Source organism: Triturus cristatus, chromosome 2_1 (genome assembly GCF_964204655.1).
Source record: "Triturus cristatus chromosome 2_1, aTriCri1.1, whole genome shotgun sequence".
Taxonomy (NCBI): Eukaryota; Metazoa; Chordata; class Amphibia; order Caudata; family Salamandridae; genus Triturus; species Triturus cristatus.
The window spans coordinates 47,189,551-47,214,800 of NC_140581.1; the positions used below are offsets into that span (position 1 = coordinate 47,189,551).

At 41.5% G+C, this 25,250-nt stretch overlaps 1 pseudogene; it reads left to right on the forward strand.

The window, feature by feature from the left end:
* The first annotated feature begins 21,585 nt into the window (after nt 1–21,585).
* LOC146863700 (uncharacterized) lies at nt 21,586–24,024 on the forward strand (annotated as a pseudogene).
* The last annotated feature ends 1,226 nt before the right edge of the window (nt 24,025–25,250 follow it).

The following is a 25,250-nucleotide window of genomic DNA, read 5'->3' on the forward strand; positions in this document are numbered from 1 at the left end:
GGCAGAACCTTTTGGCTCCCCCTCCTGGAATATGCCGGGCTTTATCAAAAATCCCCTGAAAGAGTTTTATTTTTTTCTCTCTCCTACCTCCTTCTCTTTTCATCCATCATCTCCCCTTGTTTTTTAACTAAGAAGAGAAGAAAAAAAAAAAAAAAAAAAAAAGGTGAAGAAGAAAGAAACTACACTTACTCCTACCTCTTCTAGAATAGAAGTTACTACTACCGTTTATCTCTCTGGTCTCCCTTTATCTTAGCTACCAAGGAATCTGCCTCTTCTACTGACTTGATCTGATACATGTGGTTATTCCACATAACCCGGAGCTGTGCAGGGAACTTAAATTTTGCAGTTGCCCCTAAAGCATTAAGCACCTCCAACCTCTTTCCCAGTTCCCATTGCCTGACTGCCGTAATATGGGAAACGTCTGATCTAATTTGGAAAGAAAACACGTTGGGGGTGTTGGATGTTATCGATTTCTCTTTCAGGGCTTGTATCAAGATCTTTTCCTTAACATTAAATGATAAAAAATTGATCAAGATTTTCCCCCGCTTTTGTTGCGCAGGGTTCCTCCGGAAGGGGTCCCGATGAACCCTTTGTATCTCTATGTTCAAGTCAATGTCATCCACATCTTGCAACACCATACCCCTCAGGAGCCTGATCACAAACCCTTTTAGGTCTGCGCCCTCTTGTGCTTCCGGTACATTCAACAGTCTTAAATTATTTCGTCTTGAGTGGTTCTCAAGCCGTTCAATGTCCTCCCTCATCTCCATATTCTCTTTGGACAATCTCACTATATCACTTTCCACCATGGAGATTGAGCTCTTCATCTTTGGTAACTCGTTTTCCATAGCGTCAGTTCTCAATGTGACTGCATCTATCCTTACAGAGAGCGCCTCGCAGGAGGCCTGTATCGCTGCCTGATTGGCTTCTGAAACGGAAAATCTATTAGCCAACACCGCTTGATTACTCTCAGATATGGTAAATCTGGAATTGATATCATCCTTCATTGTTAGGAGAATATCCGCTAAAGAAGAAAAAGAGGAGGGAGTCGGCTGATGGCCCGAAGAGGTATTAGCATAGGCAATATGAACATTCGATGTATCTGGCTTATCTAAGGCTGAAATAGTGACCGGGACAGTGGCGCTAGTAGCTACACCGGCGGAGGTCGCGGTGATAGAGACAGAGTCAGAGATCCCCCTAACACAAGGTCTGTCCCTCTCTGGAGCTGATTCTTTAAATCCCTCTTCAGCGAAAACAGCGAAGGAATTAGATAATCTTATCTCAGGATGTATCCTCACAATCTGCTCCTGAGAGGAATCCATAACTGCTGTAGATACTACTTCATTAAGAGCCTTACGCTCCTCAAGATTCTTCACTGCAATCCCATCTTTTATGGAATCTGTGGGTGTAGATGTGGTAGAAGCTGCAGCTGTGCCAGAGGCCATGACCTTGTAGTAGGTTTTAAGAGACGGGGTCACTCTGATGATTTTGGAGGGTGGAGAGTTCTTAGATTTACCTCTTCCTCGCAGACTAGTTGCGCTGGCCGGATTCTTCTTCTTTAGGGAGGCACAGGAGCTGACTAATGGCTCTTCTAAAGTTTGGCTTTTTTTCTTACTCCCGGGCCTTATCTCTAAAATCGGGGGAGAGGTCCTCGGCGGGTATTGAGAGGGTTTGAGTTGAGGGTCCAGGACCAACCTAGCACGCAAAGCGTATCTGTTCCGGCAGGAGGCTTTTACCTGTGGCCGCAGTTTTTTTCGCAAGAAACTTTCCGAACCGTTCACCTCCTCACCGCTCTCCAACCCCCCCGCACTCTCCTGGGCGGAATTATCAGGGCACCCGGGAGCAACTTCCATCCATCCAGTGACACTCGGCGGTACGCACTCCACCGCCCCCCGACAGGAACTGTTCCCCTCCCTAAGAGAACATATCTCGCCCCACTCCGACCGAGGAAGGTCGTCAAAACTAGATTTTACCCTAAACCAGAAAGTAAAGGTTCCACCTGGGAAACAGACAGCTTCCCCACCACCTCCGACTCCACTGACTCGCACCATCCTTACTTGATCAACCGGTAACGCGATGGATCGAAAGAGCCTTCTCACCGCCACGGCACCGCTGTCAATCATTCGTTGAAATCCTCCAATCCGAGCCGGGACCCACCTCCACCGGCTCCGGGCAGCCAGCACTGCTGAACGCGCGTAGCTGAAAATACCGCCGCATCGATCCGTCTCTAAAGCTGTCTCCATCATGCAGAGAGTGAAAATAAATCCTTCTCCTCAGAGACAGGAGATAAGAAACTGGCAGAAGAGAGCAGATCCTTTAGCAACGGGGAATAAACATTGTTAAATTACACGCCCGACATCTCCGAGAGAGGAGCCACGACCGTTTAGCCTACGGCCGCCATGTTCCTCAGCACTCCGCCACCTCTCTAGCTCTTCCCTCAGCAATAGTTGGTATTCCTGTGTCTTCTAGTATTTCTTCTTCATCCATATAAATGGCTTCATACCATTTATTATTTTTTTTCAAATACAAATTTGCTCTTTGTACTTTTCGTACATCCACCAGCTCCTGCCAAATTTTCTTATTCTTTGTAGGTACACCATTAACCAGAATAACTAATGGTTCAGTTTCCAAAGTATCTGCATCAATTGTTTCCATATTTTTTTTCAAATCTAATGGCAAATAGACAACTCTTCCTTTTAAACCGCTTTGTAAATCTGTAGGAGGTAATTTACCAGTTTTTGGCTCCATACGCACTATGGTCTGAAACGGATGGACACATTGAATGAGTATAGACTCATACGTATTTAAATCAGAAAGTTCTGGAGGAATATCAACCAATTCTAAATTATTATGTACAGCTCTAGCTGGCATTCTATTTTCTTCTAACTTCTTATAACAGTATTTACAAATACGCTGATCTTCACCCAAATCAAAACAATTTTCCAGAAATATATATGTTGCAAAATCTTTCCACTTATAATTATCTTCATTTTCACTTTTTTTATACAGATCAACATTCCTTGTTTGATTTTTGTAATGGCTTCTCCGGCAACATATACAAGTAATATTTGGTCTTTCATTAGAGATGATAGCAAATTTTGTCATTTCGTCATCAACATTTTTACTAACAGTGAGTTCTACATTCTCTTCCACATTTTCATCAATAACTGTATCATTTTCTGCACTTTCTTGGTCTGGACCAAAGTAACAAAACTGAATTTCATCAGTAACCTTCACTACATCTGATACAGATCCACGGAACAGAGCATTATTCAACTCATTTAACTTTAGTGCTGGACTTTTAGCAAAATACAATGTTCTCACAAACTTTCTCATTTCAGTATGATGAACTGCCAGCATCCTAAAATGGTGAAAAACACTTTGACACACTTTCCGAGATAGACAAGCCAGAGAATGTCCTTGCAAACCAGTATTCTCTCTCACTCTGCATGGATCTAGTCTTTGAAGCACCGTAATCTTCTGTTTAACACTCTTTTTACTATATTCTCTTAGAAAGTCACGTAATTTATCAATAGATTCCTGACGCACAGTACAAATACTACTACAATTCCAAGTGTACACTGGGGCTTTAGGACGTCTTCCCATAACCTCATCAGCCATCACTTGTTCCTCATTTCTTGGAACCATTTTCTCCTTTTCCATTACACACCCATCCTTAACTTCATATGCTCTACCATTGGTGTCAACTGCATGCAACAAACTATTACTTTGAAGATAACTCTCTTCATTAAAAAATGGTTCAGTACTTGAACTATGCTTCCATTCTCCTAAGAACACTTTACAAAAGTTTTTTTTTTTTACTTCTCTTTTCCTTTTGCTTTGTGACTTCATTGCATTGACTAATTTATCTAATCTACGCATCCTGTTCAAAATTAAAATTAATAGTTTTTTTGTTTATTTCTAATGCCTTGGTAACAATATTTTCAATTAATTACTTTTTCTTAAAATTTTTTGTTTTTTTCTTATATTTTTTCATATCCTTCAGCAAATTTAACATCACTCTTCTCTGAAACATTTTTCGACGAATGTTTTTAAAATCTATTTTCCGTGTTAAGTCACTCTTCCTAACTTCTGAGTCTATATTAGCATTTTGTTTTTGCTGTTGACTCTGTTGTTGTTTTGTACTTGAAACACTGTTTGAATGTATCTTCCGATCATTTTTATTTTTTTTGATAATATTTTAAAAAAAATCTTTAGTTTGCTTACCAGAAGACTTTTTCTGTTTTCCAACACGTGCTTCGCCTCCTATTTTTTTTTATCAGTCGTCTTCAAATATAGTTGTTGTTTCTTTTCTTTGTTTTTTCTTGACTTTATAGGCATCTTTATATTTTTTCACTGTTGCTCACCAATACCTGCAAAAAACTAAAAAAAAATACCTTTATGTAATTTAAATTCATTACATTTTTAAAAAAAAAACTTTTCAAATTCTATCACATGAGCTGATCCTTTGCTACGAGTCAAACTCTTACAAAATAGAAGAAACATGAATTAAATCTCTGACAACAATTCCTGTGTCCACACAGACTCATGGTCTGATTCTAGGCAGAAAGCGATATTTCCTTTGGCAATTTAAAAGCACATTTACTACTGGGGTAGAGCAAGTGATAATTACTGTAACAGACTGACACATGTTCCTTCTAGTTTAGACAGGCAGAAAGGAGCACATGTCCTAACAGCTCCTTGAGACCATGACCATGTGTTACAGGGTGACTGATTAGACTAGAGCAAAGGAAATGAGCCTTGGTGATTTTTAATCTGTTTGCGTTACACACTGCTATCTGAAACAGCACACAGAGCTGACTAATACACATGGGAGTGTAGCAGAAGCTGCTGCGTGTGTGCAAAGAGTGTGTTTCTGGAGACTGTGTATTGTCAGCTGCAACAGACATCTGCATGGAGACTCCCACAACTGCATGAAGAGTACAGACATGTGTGTAAGAGTACATGTGTGGTAAGGGTTAATTGGAGTTTTCAACATGTAGGAACCACCTCAGCCATTGCAAGAATTGATGAATAATCTACCATGCTATTTTCAAACGTGTTTGCATTTGCATCACATTTTTGAGATACTGCTTTCTGCTGATTGCTAACCAACACATTGGAAGAAAACAAACTGAGCCTTTCCTGAATGTGCAAGTTTTTCTGATCAACAGCAACACAAATTAAAATGCTAACAACAATTCCTGTATGCACACAGACTCATGCTCTCATTCTAGACAGAAAGCGATATTTCCTTTGGCAATTTGAAAGCACATTTACTACTGGGGTAGAGCAAGTGATAATTACTGTAACAGACTGACACATGTTCCTTCTAGTTTAGACAGGAAGAAAGGTGCACATGTCCTAACAGCTCCTTGAGACCATGACCATGTGTTACAGGGTGACTGATTAGACTAGAGCAAAGGAAATGAGCCTTGGTGATTTTGAATCTGTTTGCGTTACACACTGCTATCTGAAACAGCACACAGAGCTGACTAATACACATGGGAGTGTAGCAGAAGCTGCTGCGTGTGTGCAATGAGTGTGTTTCTGGAGACTGTGTATTGTCAGCTGCAAGAGACATCTGCATGGAGTCTCCCACAACTGCATGAAGAGTACAGACATGTGTGTAAGAGTACATGTGTGGTAAGGGTTAATTGGAGTTTTCAACATGTAGGAACCACCTCAGCCATTGCAAGAATTCATGAATAATCTACCATGCAATTTTCAAATGTGTTTAAATTTGCATCACATTTTTGAGATACTGCTTTCGGCTGATTGCTAACCAACACATTGGAAGAAAACAAGCTGAGCCTTTCCTGAATATGCAAGTTTTTCTGATCAACAGCAACACAAATTAAAATGCTAACAACAATTCCTGTATGCACACAGACTCATGCTCTCATTCTAGACAGAAAGCGATATTTCCTTTGGCAATTTGAAAGCACATTTACTACTGGGGTAGAGCAAGTGATAATTACTGTAACAGACTGACACATGTTCCTTCTAGTTTAGACAGGCAGAAAGGTGCACATGTCCTAACAGCTCCTTGAGACCATGACCATGTGTTACAGGGTGACTGATTAGACTAGAGCAAAGGAAATGAGCCTTTGTGATTTTGAATCTGTTTGCGTTACACACTGCTATCTGAAACAGCACACAGAACTGACTAATACACATGTGAGTGTAGCAGAAGCTGCTGCGTGTGTGCAAAGAGTGTGTTTCTGGAGACTGTGTATTGTCAGCTGCAAGAGACATCTGCATGGAGTCTCCCACAACTGCATGAAGAGTACAGACATGTGTGTAAGAGTACATTTGTGGTAAGGGTTAATTGGAGTTTTCAACATGTAGGAACCAGCTCAACCATTGCAAGAATTGATGAATAATCTACCATGCTATTTTCAAATGTGTTTGCATTTGCATCACATTTTTGAGATACTACTTTCTGCTGATTGCTAACCAACACATTGGAAGAAAACAAGCTGAGCCTTTCCTGAATGTGCAAGTTTTTCTGATCAACAGCAACACAAATTAAAATGCTAACAACAATTCCTGTATGCACACAGACTCATGCTCTCATTCTAGACAGAAAGCGATATTTCCTTTGGCAATTTGAAAGCACATTTACTACAGAGGTAGAGCAAGTGATAATTACTGTAACAGACTGACACATGTTCCTTCTAGTTTAGACAGGCAGAAAGGAGCACATGTCCTAACAGCTCCTTGAGACCATGACCATGTGTTACAGGGTGACTGATTAGACTAGAGCAAAGGAAATGAGCCTTGGTGATTTTGAATCTGTTTGCGTTACACACTGCTATCTGAAACAGCACACAGAACTGACTAATACACATGTGAGTGTAGCAGAAGCTGCTGCGTGTGTGCAAAGAGTGTGTTTCTGGAGACTGTGTATTGTCAGCTGCAAGAGACATCTGCAGGAAGTCTCCCACAACTGCATGAAGAGTACAGACATGTGTGTAAGAGTACATGTGTGGTAAGGGTTAATTGGAGTTTTCAACATGTAGGAACCACCTCAGCCATTGCAAGAATTCATGAATAATCTACCATGCAATTTTCAAACGTGTTTAAATTTGCATCACATTTTTGAGATACTGCTTTCTGCTGATTGCTAACCAACACATTGGAAGAAAACAAGCGGAGCCTTTCCTGAATGTGCAAGTTTTTCTGATCAACATCAACACAAATTAAAATGCTAACAACAATTCCTGTATGCACACAGACTCATGCTCTCATTCTAGACAGAAAGCGATATTTCCTTTGGCAATTTGAAAGCACATTTACTACTGGGGTAGAGCAAGTGATAATTACTGTAACAGACTGACACATGTTCCTTCTAGTTTAGACAGGCAGAAAGGTGCACATGTCCTAACAACTCCTTGAGACCATGACCATGTGTTACAGGGTGACTGATTAGACTAGAGCAAAGGAAATGAGCCTTGGGGATTTTGAATCTGTTTGCGTTACACACTGCTATCTGAAAGAGCACACAGAACTGACTAATACAAATGGGAGTGTAGCAGAAGCTGCTGCGTGTGTGCAAAGAGTGTGTTTCTGGAGACTGCGTATTGTCAGCTGCAAGAGACATCTGCATGGAGTCTCCCACAACTGCATGAAGAGTACATACATGTGTGTAAGAGTACATTTGTGGTAAGGGTTAATTGGAGTTTTCAACATGTAGGAACCACCTCAGCCATTGCAAGAATTGATGAATAATCTACCATGCTATTTTCAAACGTGTTTGCATTTGCATCACATTTTTGAGATACTATTTTCTGCTGATTGCTAACCAACACATTGGAAGAAAACAAGCTGAGCCTTTCCTGAATGTGCAAGTTTTTCTGATCAACAGCAACACAAATTAAAACGCTAACAACAATTCCCGTATGCACACAGACTCATGCTCTCATTCTAGACAGAAAGCGATATTTCCTTTGGCAATTTGAAAGCACATTTACTACAGGGGTAGAGCAAGTGATAATTACTGTAACAGACTGACACATGTTCCTTCTAGTTTAGACAGGCAGAAAGGAGCACATGTCCTAACAGCTCCTTGAGACCATGACCATGTGTTACAGGGTGACTGATTAGACTAGAGTTTTACAAAAAAACAAGCTGGCCCTTTCCTGCGAGTGCAAGGGTAATAGAGCAAGACCAACCGGAATGAAAACTCTCTTTACATTTCCTATGTGCTCACTGTCTCATGGTATGATTCTAGGTAGAAAACAGTATTCCTGAGTGATACCAGTAAACATTAACTTATAATGAAGTCATACTCCATAATATATAACATGTTCAAGCCACTTAAATATCTTCCTTTACATAAAATGTTAAACACAACTTTTAAAGTGGTAGGAAAATGTACCATACTATTTTCAAATGTGTTTGCATTCGCCTCTCACTGATCAGTAAATGATTTCTGCTGAATGCTAACCATCACACTTTAACATAACAAACTACCCCTTTTCTGCGAGTACAAGGCTAACAGAACAAAAGCAACACAAATTAAATCTCTGTAAAAAAATCCTGTGTGCAGTCAGACTCATAATGTAATTCTAGTCACAAAACAATATTCCTCACTAATACCACTACACCTTAACTTACAGTGAAGACATACTCCATAATATCTTACTAGTTCTAGACAGTTAAATTTCTCCTAAATCACAAAATGTAAAACACAACTTTAAAACAAGAATGAGAATTCTATTATTTATATCAAAATACACCACATACTTCCCCTCTCAAACCCATAACTCACCTTTAAAATTAATTAGCTGAGAAAGAAATTTGGGACTCAAACAGCAGATTATCAGAGCCAGAATCTCAGAGCTCTACACCTCTCTCCTCTCTTCAGAACTAGTAAATGGCAATTTTTCCCTCTCTTTTTTCCCACATATACATGTTAATGTTAAATCCCAGTCCTTCCAACATTTTTTCAAATGGAATCACACATTTCTATTGGTTGCAAATTTCAACCCCTTTGCAAATCATCCAGTCCCCCAACATGACTTCTGCCTGCTACCATAGCAACAGCTCATGGAACACTGGTGTGAGCACAGAGGTCAGAAGTTCAGCAGACATTGTTTCAAATCAAAACAGCAAGAGTGCTTGACTTTTCAAACCTAACAGCAAATCCAAAGTAATGTTCTGTGGGAACACATTTTTCTGTACCAATCCAAAACATGCTTTTAAAAATGTAAACATACAGCCTAGTTTTAACTGTAAAATGGTTTAAATCAGCCAATGAGTTCTTTTTATCAAAATAAAGTATGTATGCCTCCATTTTCCAACTGTGTTTCTTTTCATATTGCCATTCTACTGAAAGACACCTTCTGAGTGCATCCAGATCTCCTTGAAACATGTTCACAGTGTGGATTGTAGGTCATAGCTATGTCTTCTGGAGTGAAACATTTGCAGAAAAAAGAGGTATGGTGAGAGACCTTGCTTTGCCAAATGTAGACATTAAATGGATTGGTCAGAGAGGGTTAAAGTGGCACCAATTAATGCCCTTGGTGAAAACCTTTCTACATCTCCCACAGCCTAACCTTATGGTTGTGCACTGTGGTGGAAATGACCTAGGCACTTTAACTGGGGTAGGTCTGGAAATGCTTATTAAAGACACCTTTGTGCAATTGATGTCGCTTTTTCCTCAATCTGCCTTTGTATATTCTAACATATGCCAGAGGCAAAAGTGGAACTGGTCCAACCAATTTTGTCCACAGATTGACAAAGCAAGAAAGCACGTCAATAAGTCTGTTTCTGCTTTCCTCAGAGACTATGGTATGGGTTCTATATACAACAACAACTTGCGTTACAACATGCAAGACATTTATAGAGGAGATGGTGTACATTTCAATGATGAAGGGAACAGAGTCTTCCTCTTGAACTTTAGACTCTGCATCGGTACTTACTTGTAGGTACCGAAAAACACTCAATGAACACAAGGGCTCTTTTTAGAGCCCCCTAATATCGAAACACTTAAAAGTGATTTTTATTACTTTTTTTTATAATGGTTTTTTTCGGGTGCGCGCTGGGTGCGCGCACCTCGTGATGTTTTTTAGGTTTTTTCGGGTACGCGTAGAGTGCGCGCACCTCGCAATGTTTTTTAAAAAATGTAAATCTTTTTTTTGCCCTTCGTGGTCCTACTGTGCCCCCCTGACAATGACTAGGGGGTCTACAACTCCCTACCCTGCCCCCTCTTCACGGTCTCCACCTTTCCTTTTTAGTGCGACAGACAAAATGTCGGCCGACACTTCCTGATTTCGATCGATTCGAATGTTTACTGACATCTAACAACCAATCAGAATGACGCTCGCGCACGGCAAGGTGCGCGCACAGGGCTTGCTCAGTGCGCGCAAGGTACGCGCTTATAGATATTGATATGCTTTTAAATGCTATTTTCTCAGGAAATACTGAACAGATTTACACCAGACCTGCAAAAGGCACTTCCTTGACCTTATGGCTACCTCTCTGCCAAATTTCAAGTAATTCTGTTCAGCCGTTCGGGCTGTAGCTGTGTCTAAAGGTCCTATGGGAAAATGCATGGGGAAAACGCGTTTTGGGACTCCCCCTTTTTCTCGGCCCCCGCTTGACGATTCACCCCGAGACTTTCAGGGTAGGAGCTGAACGGAGCGCCCCATTAGTTTTGAAAATTTCGCGAGGATTCGTCAACCGGCGCCAAGGTTATTCAAAATAGAATTTTGAGATTTCCTATGGAAACATGGTCCTAACTATAACTATCTACTGGCGACCGCCAGTAGATAATATATATATATATATTTATGCAGAAATATCGCGCTGCAGGCAACGCAGGAAAAGGTCGCACTCAGGATATTAAACAGGAACAGTATTTATTGCCTTGACGCGTTTCGACACACTGTCTTTGTCAGAAAGTCATACACTTGATCATGGGCGGCCATGTCTATTAAAGAGGCATTTCCTGTTTACCATCAATGGACATAGAAAACATTTCATACTCATGTTAGCGAGTCCTGTGCACTTTTTGTTAGAAGACAGACTGTCAAATGTCATGTTCAAAACTTTATCAACACAAGTTGCAGAAACAATCCCATAGATATTTCTAAATTTGATGGAAATCATGAGTAAAATAACTGGCATTCCATGATCAAAATTTTTTTAACATCAGCTTGTGGATATAATAACACAACACAGTTAGGAACTGCCCAGTGGCAGACAAACTATAAATGTAAGGTGATTTAATCTCATCACTGTGCTAGATAGCCCTACATTTGCTGAGCCAGAGAGAGGGCAGTGAACGGGCAAGTGCCCCAAAAGTATGTATTTTATAAAGAGCACAGGTTTTTATGTCCAAAAAGAAAAAGAAGAAAAGACAAGCAATTAGGGCCGCCCGTGGCCATTATGTTGGTGAAAGAGAAAATATATTTAGGTATCAGAAGGGCATTGAGGCAGTGATTAGAAATAAATATAAAAGTTCAAAAAACCAATATGTTTCAAAATCGAAGAGAAAGGAAGAATGTGAACATATATATACGGGATGCATATAAAAAAAACTTGGAAAGGGGACTATGGGTATAAGGAATAAAAGAGGGGGAAGGAGGCCCCGATGGGCCAGGTCAAACCCCAGCAAGCCTTCTGGATGTACATAATGACCGTTTTCACATGGTCCGTAGTGGGTTAGCTAGTACTGAAATGCACTTACTAAAAGTGTGGGCAGATCAAGATCACATTACAATAGGGATCTATAGGAGAAAGAGAGCGGACAAAGTGGAGTCCTCAAGTTGTATATATGTAAAGATGGATATAACACAAGTGGGTCAGCCTAAGTGGACATGGAGAACTTCCTCATGGTTGAGGTCTCCCGGACTCTTGCTTTGTAGCTTCACTATGTACTCAGATTCCAGGCGTCGCAAATTACGTTCCCGATCTCCTCCTCTTTGTGACAGTACGACCCTGTTGATGCCAAAAAATGAGATTTTAGTACTGACATCTTTGACATTTGAATGCATCAAATCGCAATGTTTGGCTATGGCATATGACATATCGCCATTTTTGATTGCGTGTAGATGTTCTAGAACACGCTCCTTTACCGGGAAGATTGTACTTCCCACATAGCGTAGGCCACAGATACAAATCAAAACATAAACAACAAACTCTGTGTTGCAGTTTATGAAGCAATTGATTTTCCCTGTTTTCCCATTGGCTAGAATAAAAGTTTTGACATTTGTACTACTGTTACATGCTTTAAACCTACCTCATTTGTGGAATCCTGGGAGTTCCCTCAACCAGGTTCCACGTGGCCTTGATTTGATTGTAAGGTGGCTGTGTATTAGAATGTCTTGTAGGGACTGGCACTTTTGGTATGTTATGTGTGGCGTTGGACTAACCTTTTTCCCTATCACAACATAATTTCTAACTATGTGCCAATGCTTCCTTACTATCTGGTGGATTTCCTGTGAAGCATGATTAAAAGTGGTGATGAGTCTGATCTCATGCTTACCACTATCCTTTTCTTTGGGTATCAGTAGACTGTTTCTACTTCTTTTCTCTGCTTTCTCTGTTGCTATTCTGATGGTTTTACCTGAATAACCTCTGTTCTTGAAGCGTCCCCTCATGTTTTTCGCTTCTTTTTCGAAGGAGTTTGTGGTACTACAATTACGCTTTACTCTTAAAAGTTCCCCGTTGGGGATACTGTTTTTGAGTCCTGTAGAGTGATGGCTGTGTGCATGTAAAATGCTGTTGCTAGATGTAGGCTTTCTAAACAAACTAGTGTTCAGTGTACCATGCTCCACCTCAACTAAAATGCCAAGGAACTCAATGCTGGTCCGATTGGTTTTACTGGTGAATTATAGATTACAGTTGTTCACCGAGAGACCTTGAATGAAAGTATTTAGAGCACTTTGTGGACCATCCCATATTAGAAAAATGTCATCTATGTAGTGGGTCCACAGCATGACGTTCTGCATATACTGTATGTTGTCATCATGCCACAGGTGCTCTGCCTCCCACCACCCCATGAAAAGACATGCGTACGATGGAGCGAAGCAATTCCCCATAGCGGTACCAGTGTACTGTTCATACCAGTCATCCTCAAATAGAAAGCAATTATTATACAGACAAAATTGTAACATGCGCAACAATATTTCATAATGATCATACATAGTGGTCGGCCTATCTCTGAAATAGTATTTGCAGGCTTGTAGGCCTAGGTAATGTTCAATACATGTATACAGTGCAACCACATCAATTGTTGCTAGGATGTCAGTATCTTTCCATGGAATTTCCTGTACTTTGGATAGGAAGTCCATGGTGTCTCTACAGTACGAGGGTAGGTTCAGGACATAAGGGCAGAGCAGTCAAGGTAAATAGGTGTATTTTCAAGGAGACTCTGCTTGGCTGATATGATGGGTCTACCGGGAGGGTCAGTCGAGTGTTTGTGAACCTTTGGCAACATATAAAATACAGAGGTGACGGGTTTCTTGACCAGTAAGAATAGGAACTCATTCTGGCTCAGCATATCATCCTCACGCCAACCGTTTAGTATTTTATGGTATTCTAGAATAGTCTTGTTGTATCTTGCCAGGCTGGATCTCAGATGACAGCCTGAGAATTCAAGTTGTCTTTTGGCCTCTGTTCGGTATTTATTATTATTCCAGAGGACCACATTACCCCCTTTATCAGAGGGTTTGATAACGAAGTTAGTTGCTGCTTTTAATGACTGCATACCAGCCCTTTGGGCAGTAGTGAGATTCCTGGCAAAGTGGTTGCCCTAATTTTTCCATAAGGACAGCAAATCAAGTACAACAGCCTAATGAAAAGTGTCTAATCCATCATGTAGTGTTACAGGGTTGAATTTAGATATGGGTTTAAAATCGTTTCTAGATCTTTTGCTAACCTCCATACCCATACCAATAAGGAGGTCCCGGTCTGTGTCCCAATCTCTAGTACCAAGTTGCATTTCCCTCATGTCTGCCATAGTGTCAATATCCCTTATGGATAGAGTAGCATCCATGGGGACCGGAGAGGTAATCGTTGGTCTAGTGTTAGCGGAAACTATATTCTGTTTCAAAGTGTGTAATTTCAAAAGTTTCAATTTGCGTAAAAACAGAAAGAGATCAATTCGTGTTTTGGCAAAGTCTAGATTGGCGGTGGGGCAGAAAGATAGGCCTAACTCCAAGACCGATCTTTTCTGGGAGGTAAGGACATGGGGGGAAAGATTAATGATAGTAAAGTTGGAGTTAGATTGCTCACCCATCATTTGTTCCTCTTTGATCGCCTGATGCCTCTCCCATGTGGCGTTGAGTTGTCGCTGGCCTTCGCCCCCTCTCCTTGTTCGTCTACTTTGTCTTGTCCTCTGCCTTCTCCTTTTCCTCTTCCCCGTGTAGGATTTTTTGGAGGCGCTGAGGCTCAGTTGCATAAAACGGTACTCCTCCAATGATGTAAATGGTCCTCTTTGTAATGCCAGGGCTGTATTCCTGTCCTCATCATCAGAAGGTGCAGCGGAACTTGAGCCTGAGGTCTTGGATTCTTGTGCTCGGAATGTTTCCATTTTCTTATAATCCTTCCTTATTGTGTCATATTTTTTGCTGAAAGTGAGAATACGTCCTTGCGCATAATCATTTCTATCCCTGACGAATTTCCAACGTTTCCTTGCCTTTATCCCATCTTCATATTTTGTAAGTCTTGTCTCCATTTCTTTAATAAACTTCGTTATCTCTTCTTGGTTGGGCATTTTGCTGAGTGCTTCACGGAGCTCTTTCAGTTCCTCTCCAATTAGTTGTAATTCGATTGCCGCATACTTGGAAAGGAGACCAAGCATCTGTTTGCAGGTGCTTCCCATGAGGGCAGACCATTCCTCTAATAATTTAGGGTTGTGATTTTGGTAGGTGGGTGTTACCAGGATTCTCAATCCCCTCGGGACACGTCCCACTTCAAAATAGTTATCTAGGGAGATCACTTCTCAACTACGATTAATCTCCTTTTTGCACAGTTTTTCTAGTTTGGTGAGGTCCTGTTTCAAAGACCGGTTCACCCCAGTGTCTCCCGCAATTGACCTTGCGGCATTATCTTGATTTGCATAGTCGGCCTCCAGGAAAAGCGATCTCGCTACATATATATATATATATATATATATATATATATATATATATATATATATATATATATATATATATATATATATATATATATATATATATATTTTCTTTTGGTCGGTCGCCAATAGATAGTTATAGTTAGGACCTAGTTTCCACAGGAAAAGCGTTTTTTCTTTTCCCTATAACTTTGGGGCCGGTTGACGAATCTTCGTGAAATTTTCAAAATGTATGGCCCCCTCCGGTCAGATCCTACCTTAAAAGTTTCGGGGCGATTCATTAAGCCTGGGCCGAGATAAAAGGGGGGTCCCAAAACGTGTTTTCTCCATGTCATTTTCCATAGGAAACTTTAGACACGGCTACAGCCCGAACTGCTGAACGGAATTACACCAAATTTGGCAAAAAGGTAGTCCTTGGCTCAGAAAGAGATCTTTTTGTTAAATAGCGTAAATCTGTTCAGTAGTTCCTGAGATATTCCAAAAATAAAAAGTTTCGATATCTGGGCGATGCCTAACCTTCTGAGTACGAGCTTGGCTCTAATTGGCTGCCAACACTTCAAACCAGGAAGTGTTGGCAGCCATCTTGTGCCTTGCATCGAGTGAATATCTTCAGGGGGGCTGCTGCTCGCTACTAGCAGACGGGGCAAAGAAGCCTCTCGCTGTCTAAAAGCAGGCAATTGAGAATTGAATGGCGACGCGTGTCACTCTAATTAAAGGGAACCTTCTTCGAGCAGGACCTGCACTTGCAGCGGAAATGGAAGGGAATAGAGACACCATCCTATCACAGCAATTTAGAAATTGCTGTTTTGATAAAAGAACAATGACATTTTAATGCAAACTAGAAAAAAACAGTACGTGCCTGCGGTCGCCAGGTAAATAAAAAATTCAAAATGTGAGAAGGCCCGACAAATGAGTTTTGTTTTAATGTTCAGGACGTGCACGGCAGGTGGCGTTGCAGTGCTTCAGTGGATGCGAAAGTTCGCATAAAAACAGTGGATTGCATTTTAACAAGGCTAACGTAACTTTTTCATGATTCCCTAGAATCTGTAAGAGATACATTATGAACTCTCACAAACTAAAATTCCTATCTGTCATCTGTGCAATTGCTCTCCGCTCCGAACTTGGAGGCTCTGTTTTCTTTTGAAGAATTCGGGAAGACAGATGCAGCCTTAATGTACATCACTAGCCGCAATCGGTACGACATAAGAACCAGCACACGGTGTAGTAGTGAAATTATTTCACTGCTCGGCGAGGGCACACGGTCATCATAGCACAGGTGTGTATGTTGATACTTATACCAGTTCGATGAAATCGCTAAACATGTTCTAGTTCAAGCGCTATGCGGCATATTGTCCCAACAATAGCTTACTCTTCTTGTATTGCTATCCCTTGTCACGCGTGACACTATTAGACTTTACATAATGTTTAGTTAACAGCTAGCTGCATTCTGGGACTTGTAGTATCACTGTCAACATTGCGCTACAAAAAATCACATGATGGAAAGACGGCTGACTGAAAAACAAGTCTGGTTAAAGATGTCACGCATGACAATGAGCCCCTTGCCAGCTGGTTGCACCAGCTTTCATTTGGTGAAGTACATTGTGTTCTTTACAGCATAAATCCGCACGTTTTACCAGCATCGAGTACAACGTTGTTTACAAACTGCACATCAAATCTGTGCGCTCACATACGCACTGCAGGTGCAGCAACCAGTCTCATTTATCTTAAAACCTTACATGAAAATGTCACTGCATCCGGTGTACAACCTTGATGGATATGCACATTTTTTGATGAGAACTAGAGAATGACCCGTTGAGAACAGGGACAAATAAAGTGCTCAGGATGAAAAATCTTAATATACGATGTCTGTGTCACCCGCCACATTGCACAAAGTATTATCCGGCTCTGCAACAGTTTCCAGTATGAAAGACCCACAGCAGGTAAAAGATATGCGTTAAATAGATATAGGGGGGGATATTTGCTCATTTTTCATGCAAAGGATAGCAGCAAGCAATGTTGCTGCTCTGGTTTGAATGAAATGGAGACAGCAGAAATGTGTCATATCTGCTCAAATATGGCACACTTCTGCTGTCTCCCTGCGCTGGTGCACTGTGTATTGTCTGGCACCAAAGCAGGAACCCTTGCACCATGGTGCAAGGTTACCTGCGTTACAGGCAGGATTGTTTTTGTGCAGGAAGAGTTACCATCCTGCACAAAAAGAAACCTTAAATGCATTTTCCAGAATGCAGCATGCATAGAAAGAGGAATTAACAAAGAGAAATACAAATATTTCTCTTTTTAATGCCTGGTTCAGGAAGGCATACCATTTAGCTGTAATTCTAGGTTTACTCACCCTAATAAATCTGGGATTGTGTAAAAAATCATGAGTGGATGCAAGGGAAGGCCCATGCTCCACCCATGGGACACCGCCCTGACAAAGAGTAATGCAAGATAGTGCTAAGCACTGCCTTCTGTTAATTTTTTGAAAACTTTTACGCAAAGTCACACAAATCGGATTTGCATGGCTTTTTAAATTACAAATAACATTTTGCAACACGGCTGAGCCCAACAAGTGGCTTATTCACGATGCAAAATATTAGTCAATCTGGGTCCCAGTGTTGACATCAAGGAAGGGTTTAAGACACAGGGAACTCCTACCACATTTTAATATTTGTGTATATAAATGAAAAATATAGCAGCAAGAAAATAGAGGAGGTTGACAGAGAGGGGAAGAAAGAAAGAAAGATGGTTTCCTCAGGTAAGAGGGGAACCGATATAGGCAGAGAGGAAGCGATTGCAAGAGTGGAAGATGAGAAGTGAAACAGAGAGACCAACGGTAGGAGAAAAAGAGAGAGTGTGAAAAGAGAAAGAGAGGTTCAAGACCAGAGAGAGAGGCAAAAGGGGGAGAGGGAGAGAGTAAAAAGGACAAATGATTAAAGAAAGGAAGAGGGAAAGTGAGAGAGAAAACAAGAAAGACAATGAGATGGGAAGAGGGAAATGAAGGAAGAGAGAAATTAGAGAGAATATATTATAGATAATTAGGAAAGGGAATAGCAAAATAGATATTCACATACATTTGTAGTGAGAGATAGCAGTATAGTGACAGGCAAAGGTTGATTTAGAAAAAACGAAGGAGTACAAAAGAGGGATGGAGAAATATAGAGTGAAGGGGGATAAGAGTCGAGGAGAAAGAGTGGGGACAAGACAGATACAGAGGGAGAGAGGGGGAAGAAGAGAGAGAATGATGGATCTGTAAACATCATTCGATCCTAACTATCAAGATAAGGTACCATCATGCATCCTTTGACCAGGTTCCAGTGCCTCTTAACACACATTTAGAAGTGTCATTTGTTATCATCAGGAAGGAAGAATACAGACCAGAAGACCTGCACATTGCTTCCGTATGTTTATAACAGGGTTGTAACACAGACCCCTACAGCCTGTGCGGTGCAGATGGGCCCCAGCTCATCAGAGGCACCACCATTCAATCCAAGACCAATGAATATATGTGACATATGGGAGTCTTGTGGATCCCCTCATTCCATTTTACAGGGGTGCCTCCATCACTTTACTTCACGCCACTTGTTTAAACGCACTTCATAATTTACCAAACAAATTAGATTTTACAATAATTCAGATGACATCCAGCTGTTCTTGTTCAGAGGATTTTACAAAGGGGGTTAACACAACTAAATTGAGCACGTTAGGTTCGCCCTAGACAAGACTTCTCCAACAAGTAGCTCATGAGCTACTGGGAGCTTCGCAGCTACCTGTAGGTTGCTCTCCAGTGTGCAGCCCAGACTATTCAATTAGACATTTTTGCTTGAATGAACTAATATATGTAAAATAAAACTGAGAGTTTTTATTAAATATGAACATGTGTGTATTTTCAGAACTCATACGTTCATGTTTGGAGAACAATGGTCTAATTGGTGAAATATATTTAAAGCTGATATGTGAGTGATTAATCATGTGGCATTGGGCAAACAGATTATTAATACCATAACCTTTGGTGCCAGAGGCATTGGGTTATATATTATCCATTAAAGGCATTTGAAACTGACAAAACCTTTTTACCCTGCAAGTGACCACTAATGTAGTCTTGTGTGGTATGGCCACTAAAACAACACTCCTTGTAATTTGTATTTAACATAAGTAGCTCTTGCTACAGAAGAGTCTGGAGATTTCTGCCCTAAACATAAATAAATAGCAAGCCTACGCTAAGACTTATACATTTCTTCTCTAAACTAAGGCTGGAGTGCAAGTTATATATGCTTGAATATATCCACACTGCCCCATTAGCAAAAGTTAAGACCCTGAGCATTACCCAAATCTAGATGCTGTCCATTAACACTACTCCCTACCAGACATCCAACATCGGCCTTCCAGTACTACCTTGCACTGCTGGACTCAATAAGTTGATTTTGAGCCAAGCCCATTGTACTATCATGGCGGCATCTTTCTGTGGTACTCATTCACTTTGTCCTACTAGCCCTAGGCAGTCCTCAGAAAACACGTTATTTGAGGTTTATGTGGGACCAAGGGCAAAACATTTTGGTGAGGCCCCATACACTAGGAATTTTATCTGCTTTGGAAGGGTGGAATGCTGGTTGAATCTGACATTCAAATTTGTGATTTATAGGTTACATACAGATATCTGCAGCAGGCACATCAACTGAGAGACATGTACCAATTGCACACTCAAAGAAAGAATGCACTTAGAAAGTAGTGGAGCACTAGAACTAAGCACTATTCATGTGTTATTTTGTTATTGTGGACTTTGAAGGTCACGAGGTGGCAAGTGACATTCATGCATTATAAATAAACCCAGCGTACCCCTGTAACATTTCCCCTTATCGTCTAGAACCAACCTATCCCTTCCTTGTCATCCCTCGCATCCAATTACCCTCTCAATGTATGTTCTGATGTGTGTTTTTGAACACTAAAATGTGTCAACCATAGAAAAGAGTGCCCATCTTTTCTTGCTGTACTGGTTTTGAAGTCATCTGTCCTCTTTGATCTCCTAAACAGAAAAATACTGGCTCCTGCATAACACCTCTATGCATGAGGTAAAAATCACAAATCCACAAGTAGACCTAGTTATGTTTATTTTAGTGAGCGCCGCTGAGCTCAAATTTTGTCAGCTCAAAAACAAGGTCCTGTCTAGAGTGGGGCTTGAATCAAGCAGCTCTAGTTGCCTTCTCATGCGAAGGTCCTGTGGTACTGAAAATTCTGGACCCGTGTTATAAACATCGTCGCATCATGACGATTTTGGTATCAGCAGACCGAGAATGATCAGAATACTATGCACAAGTATTTTCGTCATATTCGGGTAACGAAATCACCCTGAAATCAGAGTTTCCGTCCTGAACCCTCGGTTTCCATTGAACGGCAGCCATTTTGTGATTGCCCTCACATAGGCCAATGACTAGGCCAAAAATCGAGTCTGAAGGACACATACACCTTTGCTGACTCCTCTGTGACCTGGGCAAGCTGACTCCACTGCCTGAAGCCAAACCTGTTCGGCCAGTTCCTTTCCCAGTGGCCGAATGAGATTAGTATCAAGGCACAACACATCATAAAACCTTTTCATCACACACAAACCATGCCTAATCTTACACACACCTGTCCCTGTTTCTTTCTTTATGACTTGCTTTACAAGGAGGAGGTGCCCGTTTTTATTAGGGGTCCGTCGATATCTGATGAAAGTACTGAGCCTCGCCGGGTAATTGATTGAGGGCTGGGCAAACTGAAATATGGGCTTGTCATCATGACTCTGCTTTTTCTTTGTAGTGAAAATATGTGAATGGTCAACTGTAAAATAAGGAATGTTTGCCTAAAGCACAATATTTTGTATAAAAGGAGAAGGCTGGCTTTGTAAGTTTGAGCAGTCTCCTGAGAATATACACCGTGTTGTACTAGGATACCTGTTACTGGTTGCAGCCAATAAATACGATCTTTGACTTCACCAAGAAGACTCTGTGTTTCTGTGGTCTGAAACAGGAAGAACTCGAAGTCTTAGGGTGTGTTCCCTTTCACCGCTGGGTTCTGAAAAACCCAGTACTTCAGTTGGCACCCGGCGTGGGGCGATTTCAGCGGTACCGGTCCAAGCCAGAGGTTCGTGAGGAGCTTTGTGTGAAATTCTGGAGGAAGGCCGCCACTTCATCGACCCCTGCATGTCGACGTGGTCCGAAAGTCTTTGCTGCGAGGTTCCCCGCTTCCCGACGGCTACGAAGGACTGCTGCCCTGACTATCGCCCTGTTTTGGACCCTTGATGATTGGTAGAGCGAAACGATAGACGAGTCTTCTGGTGACGTCATTGATACCTCAGTTAAGTATAAGTGGAGCGTCTCCCAGTCCTTAGTTTGGTTCTTAGTTTGGTATCCCCTTGGGATCTTTGATTTGGAACTTGCAAGTACCAAAGCCGAGGGACTCGTGTATTCACGAGACTATCGTATTCGATAATCCTTTGAAGTTTGAAGCTAGACTAGAGAGCGAAGATGCCTGGTCTTAGCAGACTTGGAAATTTGTTTTGTCTTAGTTGTAATAGGGATTCCCGATTGGAGGACCCGTGTCCGGTTCCTCCGATTGGAACTCCAACCTATGAACTATATGTGAAACATGGCGTAGGCCCCATCACATATAATGAAGTATGGATCCGATACACCAGGAAAGATGGTGCTTTAAAATGGCCCCAATATGGTAGTTTTGACACAGAGATTCTGGATAATCTGGAGGTTAAACTTTTTAAGAAGAAAGCCCTGCCGGCGATGTTTGACTCTTTCCGCCTATGGCGTAAGGAAGCCAAACAGAAGGAAATTAAATTAGCAAAGAGAAATACGAGAGAAAAGGGTATCTCGGTAATGCAAGCTGCTATGCAGTTTAAAGATAATGAAGAAGAACAGATGAGTGAGCAGTTGCACAGGCAACGTAAAATGGTGATCGATAAATGTTATCCAGCTTTGCCGCTTCTTCAGCAAGATGCAACAAAAGAAATTGAGAAAGATCCTTTAATGTCACACTTGTTGAGTTCGTCACCCCCTTATGCGCAGAGTGCTACAGCACCTCCGCAACCTTTAGTTGTGCAACCTCAAGTTGTTGTGCCTCAGGTTCTTCCACAGCCGCCAGCTCCTCTTCAGTTGGCTCCTACTCCTATGGCGCAGCCCCCTCAAGGGCCGCCGACTTTGCTACCTGCTTCATCTGCACTCCCTATGACTTTGTCTACTACACCAACTGCCTCTTCTGGTGTTCTTCCTGATACTGCCTCTGCGTCTGCATCTGCGTCTGCCTTGCCTCCCTCTGTTTTTCCTCCTGTTCTCTTGTCAACTTCTCCTTCTATCAGACAGAGAATGACTGATACTGTTGCTAGTATTATGTTTCCTCTTTTCGGGTCAGCTGGTGTGACCCCTAATTCGGAACGTAAGCGGTCGCGTAGTCAACTGTCTGATTCTCGAGAGAGAGAAGCGTTTGATCATATGGCGCGTAAATGGGTCACTTTCCCTTTTAAATATGATGTAGAGTCTGTTATGGATGTCTTCCGTCAATGGGAAGCACCAAAACAAAGATACGTTTTTGAGAAAATGTGTGTTTTCCTTTGTGAGGAATTGGAGGATAATGAGTTAGAAACAAATCCGCCTGAGTTGTGCCGTGTACGGTTTGAGTTTTCAAAGGGCACGATTGTGGGTTCCGATGTTGAGAAAGCAGTTGCGACGTTGTTGTCCTTTAGGAATAAGGATCTTTCCCAGTCACTGTTTGAACATGACTCCTCAGTTAGGAAAAATGTGCGACAGTACCCAATGAGAGAAGTCCCTCCAGTATGGAAGGAAGCCGTTGCGGCTGATGCCGTTAATAACATTGTTGCTGCTCCAGCTCATTTTCAGCGTGTTTGGGTACATGTTCCCTGGAAGCGAGCTGAAGTTTTAGCCCTTAAGCAGACTTTGCCTGACCCCCGTAAAAACCCTGCAGGATATTATAAGGAATTATCACAGACTGCAGACTCATGCATTATGAATTTAGCCGACATAGACATGTTATTTGGGAATGTTGTTCCACAGCCTTTGTGGGGATTGATTCGCCATACAGATCATGCGCAAGAGTTAGGTGACACATGGGCTAATATTAGTACTGCAAATGATAGACAAGTTGGTGGTGCCAAGCCTTAGCCTTTGGAAGCAGAACTTCCTGCTAGGATCATTACTTACATGAAGACTTTAACGCCTGCGATGCGTGTGAATTGGGATAAATTATCTGCGTGTAAGCAGAAGAAAGATGAAACAGTGTCTGATTTCTTCACTAGGTTTGAAGAAACGTTTATCGACCACAGTGGTCAAGATATGAGTACAGAAGGTGGTCAACGGTTGTTCGTTGACAAGTTTGTGCACAATTTGCTTCCCGAGCTGTGTAAGAAATTGAAAGATTCACAGAGTTCTTGGGCCGTTTCCTCTTCACCACAAATATTGGCAACTGCACAGTACTACGAAAATAGGGCTAAAGATGAGAAGGATAGAGCAGAAAAGAAAACTAAAGAATTGAAGACGAAGGTTCTTTTACAACAGGCGTATCCGCCACGTGGTGGTCAGAGTAACTATCAGCAACCTCAACAGTTTCAGAGAAACTCGCAAAGGTTCGAGTATTCTCAACCACGTGTTCCTGTAGGTCCCAATCAGTGTTCATATTGTAAAGAAGAGGGTCATTTCAAGTATAGTTGTCCTATTTTGTTACAGTGTACGAATGGTGCTTCTGGCGCAAGAGGTCGAGGTGTTCAACAAGCTCCTAGAGGTAGAGGACTTGGAAGTTTACCCCAGAACACGCATTCCTTTCCGTCTCAGAATTCAATGAATAGTTTTGACCAGCAAAATCACGCGTCTGGTAGGACGGCTCAGTACTATGCTGATGACTACTATGCAGAAGATGAGAATATGGAAGGTAATGATTGCTAGGACAGCCATAGACAAAGAGAGGGAGTTGTTTCAGTTCCAGTAGATCAGAGTGGGCCATATGTTAAGGTGATTACATCGGGTGTGTCAGAGCCTTTTCTGTTGGATACTGGTGCTACAAAGAGTTCTATTATGCACTCAAAACTCCCTGGCGCACCTTTGTCTGGCGAGATGAATGTTTCAGTAGGTTTTTCTGGCGCCCCGGTTAGGAACCCGATTACTAGTCCTATGTCCCTTTCTGTTGGACCTTGTGAATTGGAAGCACGCCTTATTCTAACGACAGGTTGTGGTGAAAACTTGTTAGGATTGGATCTGTTGAAAAGATTGTATGTGACATTATATTGTTCTCCTTCGGGAGTACAACTTACACTGGGTAGGAAAGTGATCTCTCCAATGTATTTGTCGAAGGATAAAATTCCGAAGAATTTTCGTTTCTTCCTGATATTCTTTGGGCTACTGGTCCTAATGATGTGGGTCTTTTGGAAATACCGCCATATGTTGTGACATTGAAAGCCAATGTTAAATTGCCACGCATTCCCCAATACAAGATCTCTAGTGAAGGTGAAAAGGCGTTGCTAGCGATCATTTATGATTTGATTGAAAAAGATGTAATTGAAGAGATAAGAGGCAACGTTTGTAATAGTCCTGTTCTGCCTGTTTTGAAACGTACTGACCCTTCTCAGCCACCTGTTTACAGGTTCGTGATTGATCTTAGAGAGGTCAATAAAATAGTTGTGCCACAATTTCCAGTTGTTCCTGATATCACTGCCCTATTGACTATGATTCCAGCTTCCGCCACCTGGTTCTCAGTGATTGACTGAAAGAATGCTTTCTTCAGCATCCCGATTGCCGAGGAGAACAGGGATATTTTTGGCTTCAGTTTAGGAGGACGAAGCTTCCGCTTCAAACGCGCTCCTCAAGGCTACTGTGAAAGTCCATCAATATATAGTCAGGCTTTAAAAACACAGCTTGATGCAATTGTTTTACCTGATGGCGCTACCCTTATTCAGTACGTCGATGACTTGCTAATCGCTGCAGATACTGAAGAGATTTGTAAAGAAGCCACCTTGTCATTGTTGCGTCATTTGTCTGATTTAAATCACAAAGTGTCCCTTTCAAAACTGCAATATTGTCGACAAGAAGTGACCCACATAGGTCATCTCTTATCGAAGGAGGGAAGGAAACTGACCCCAGAAAGAATTCAGGCAATTGTAAAATTGAGTGTGCCA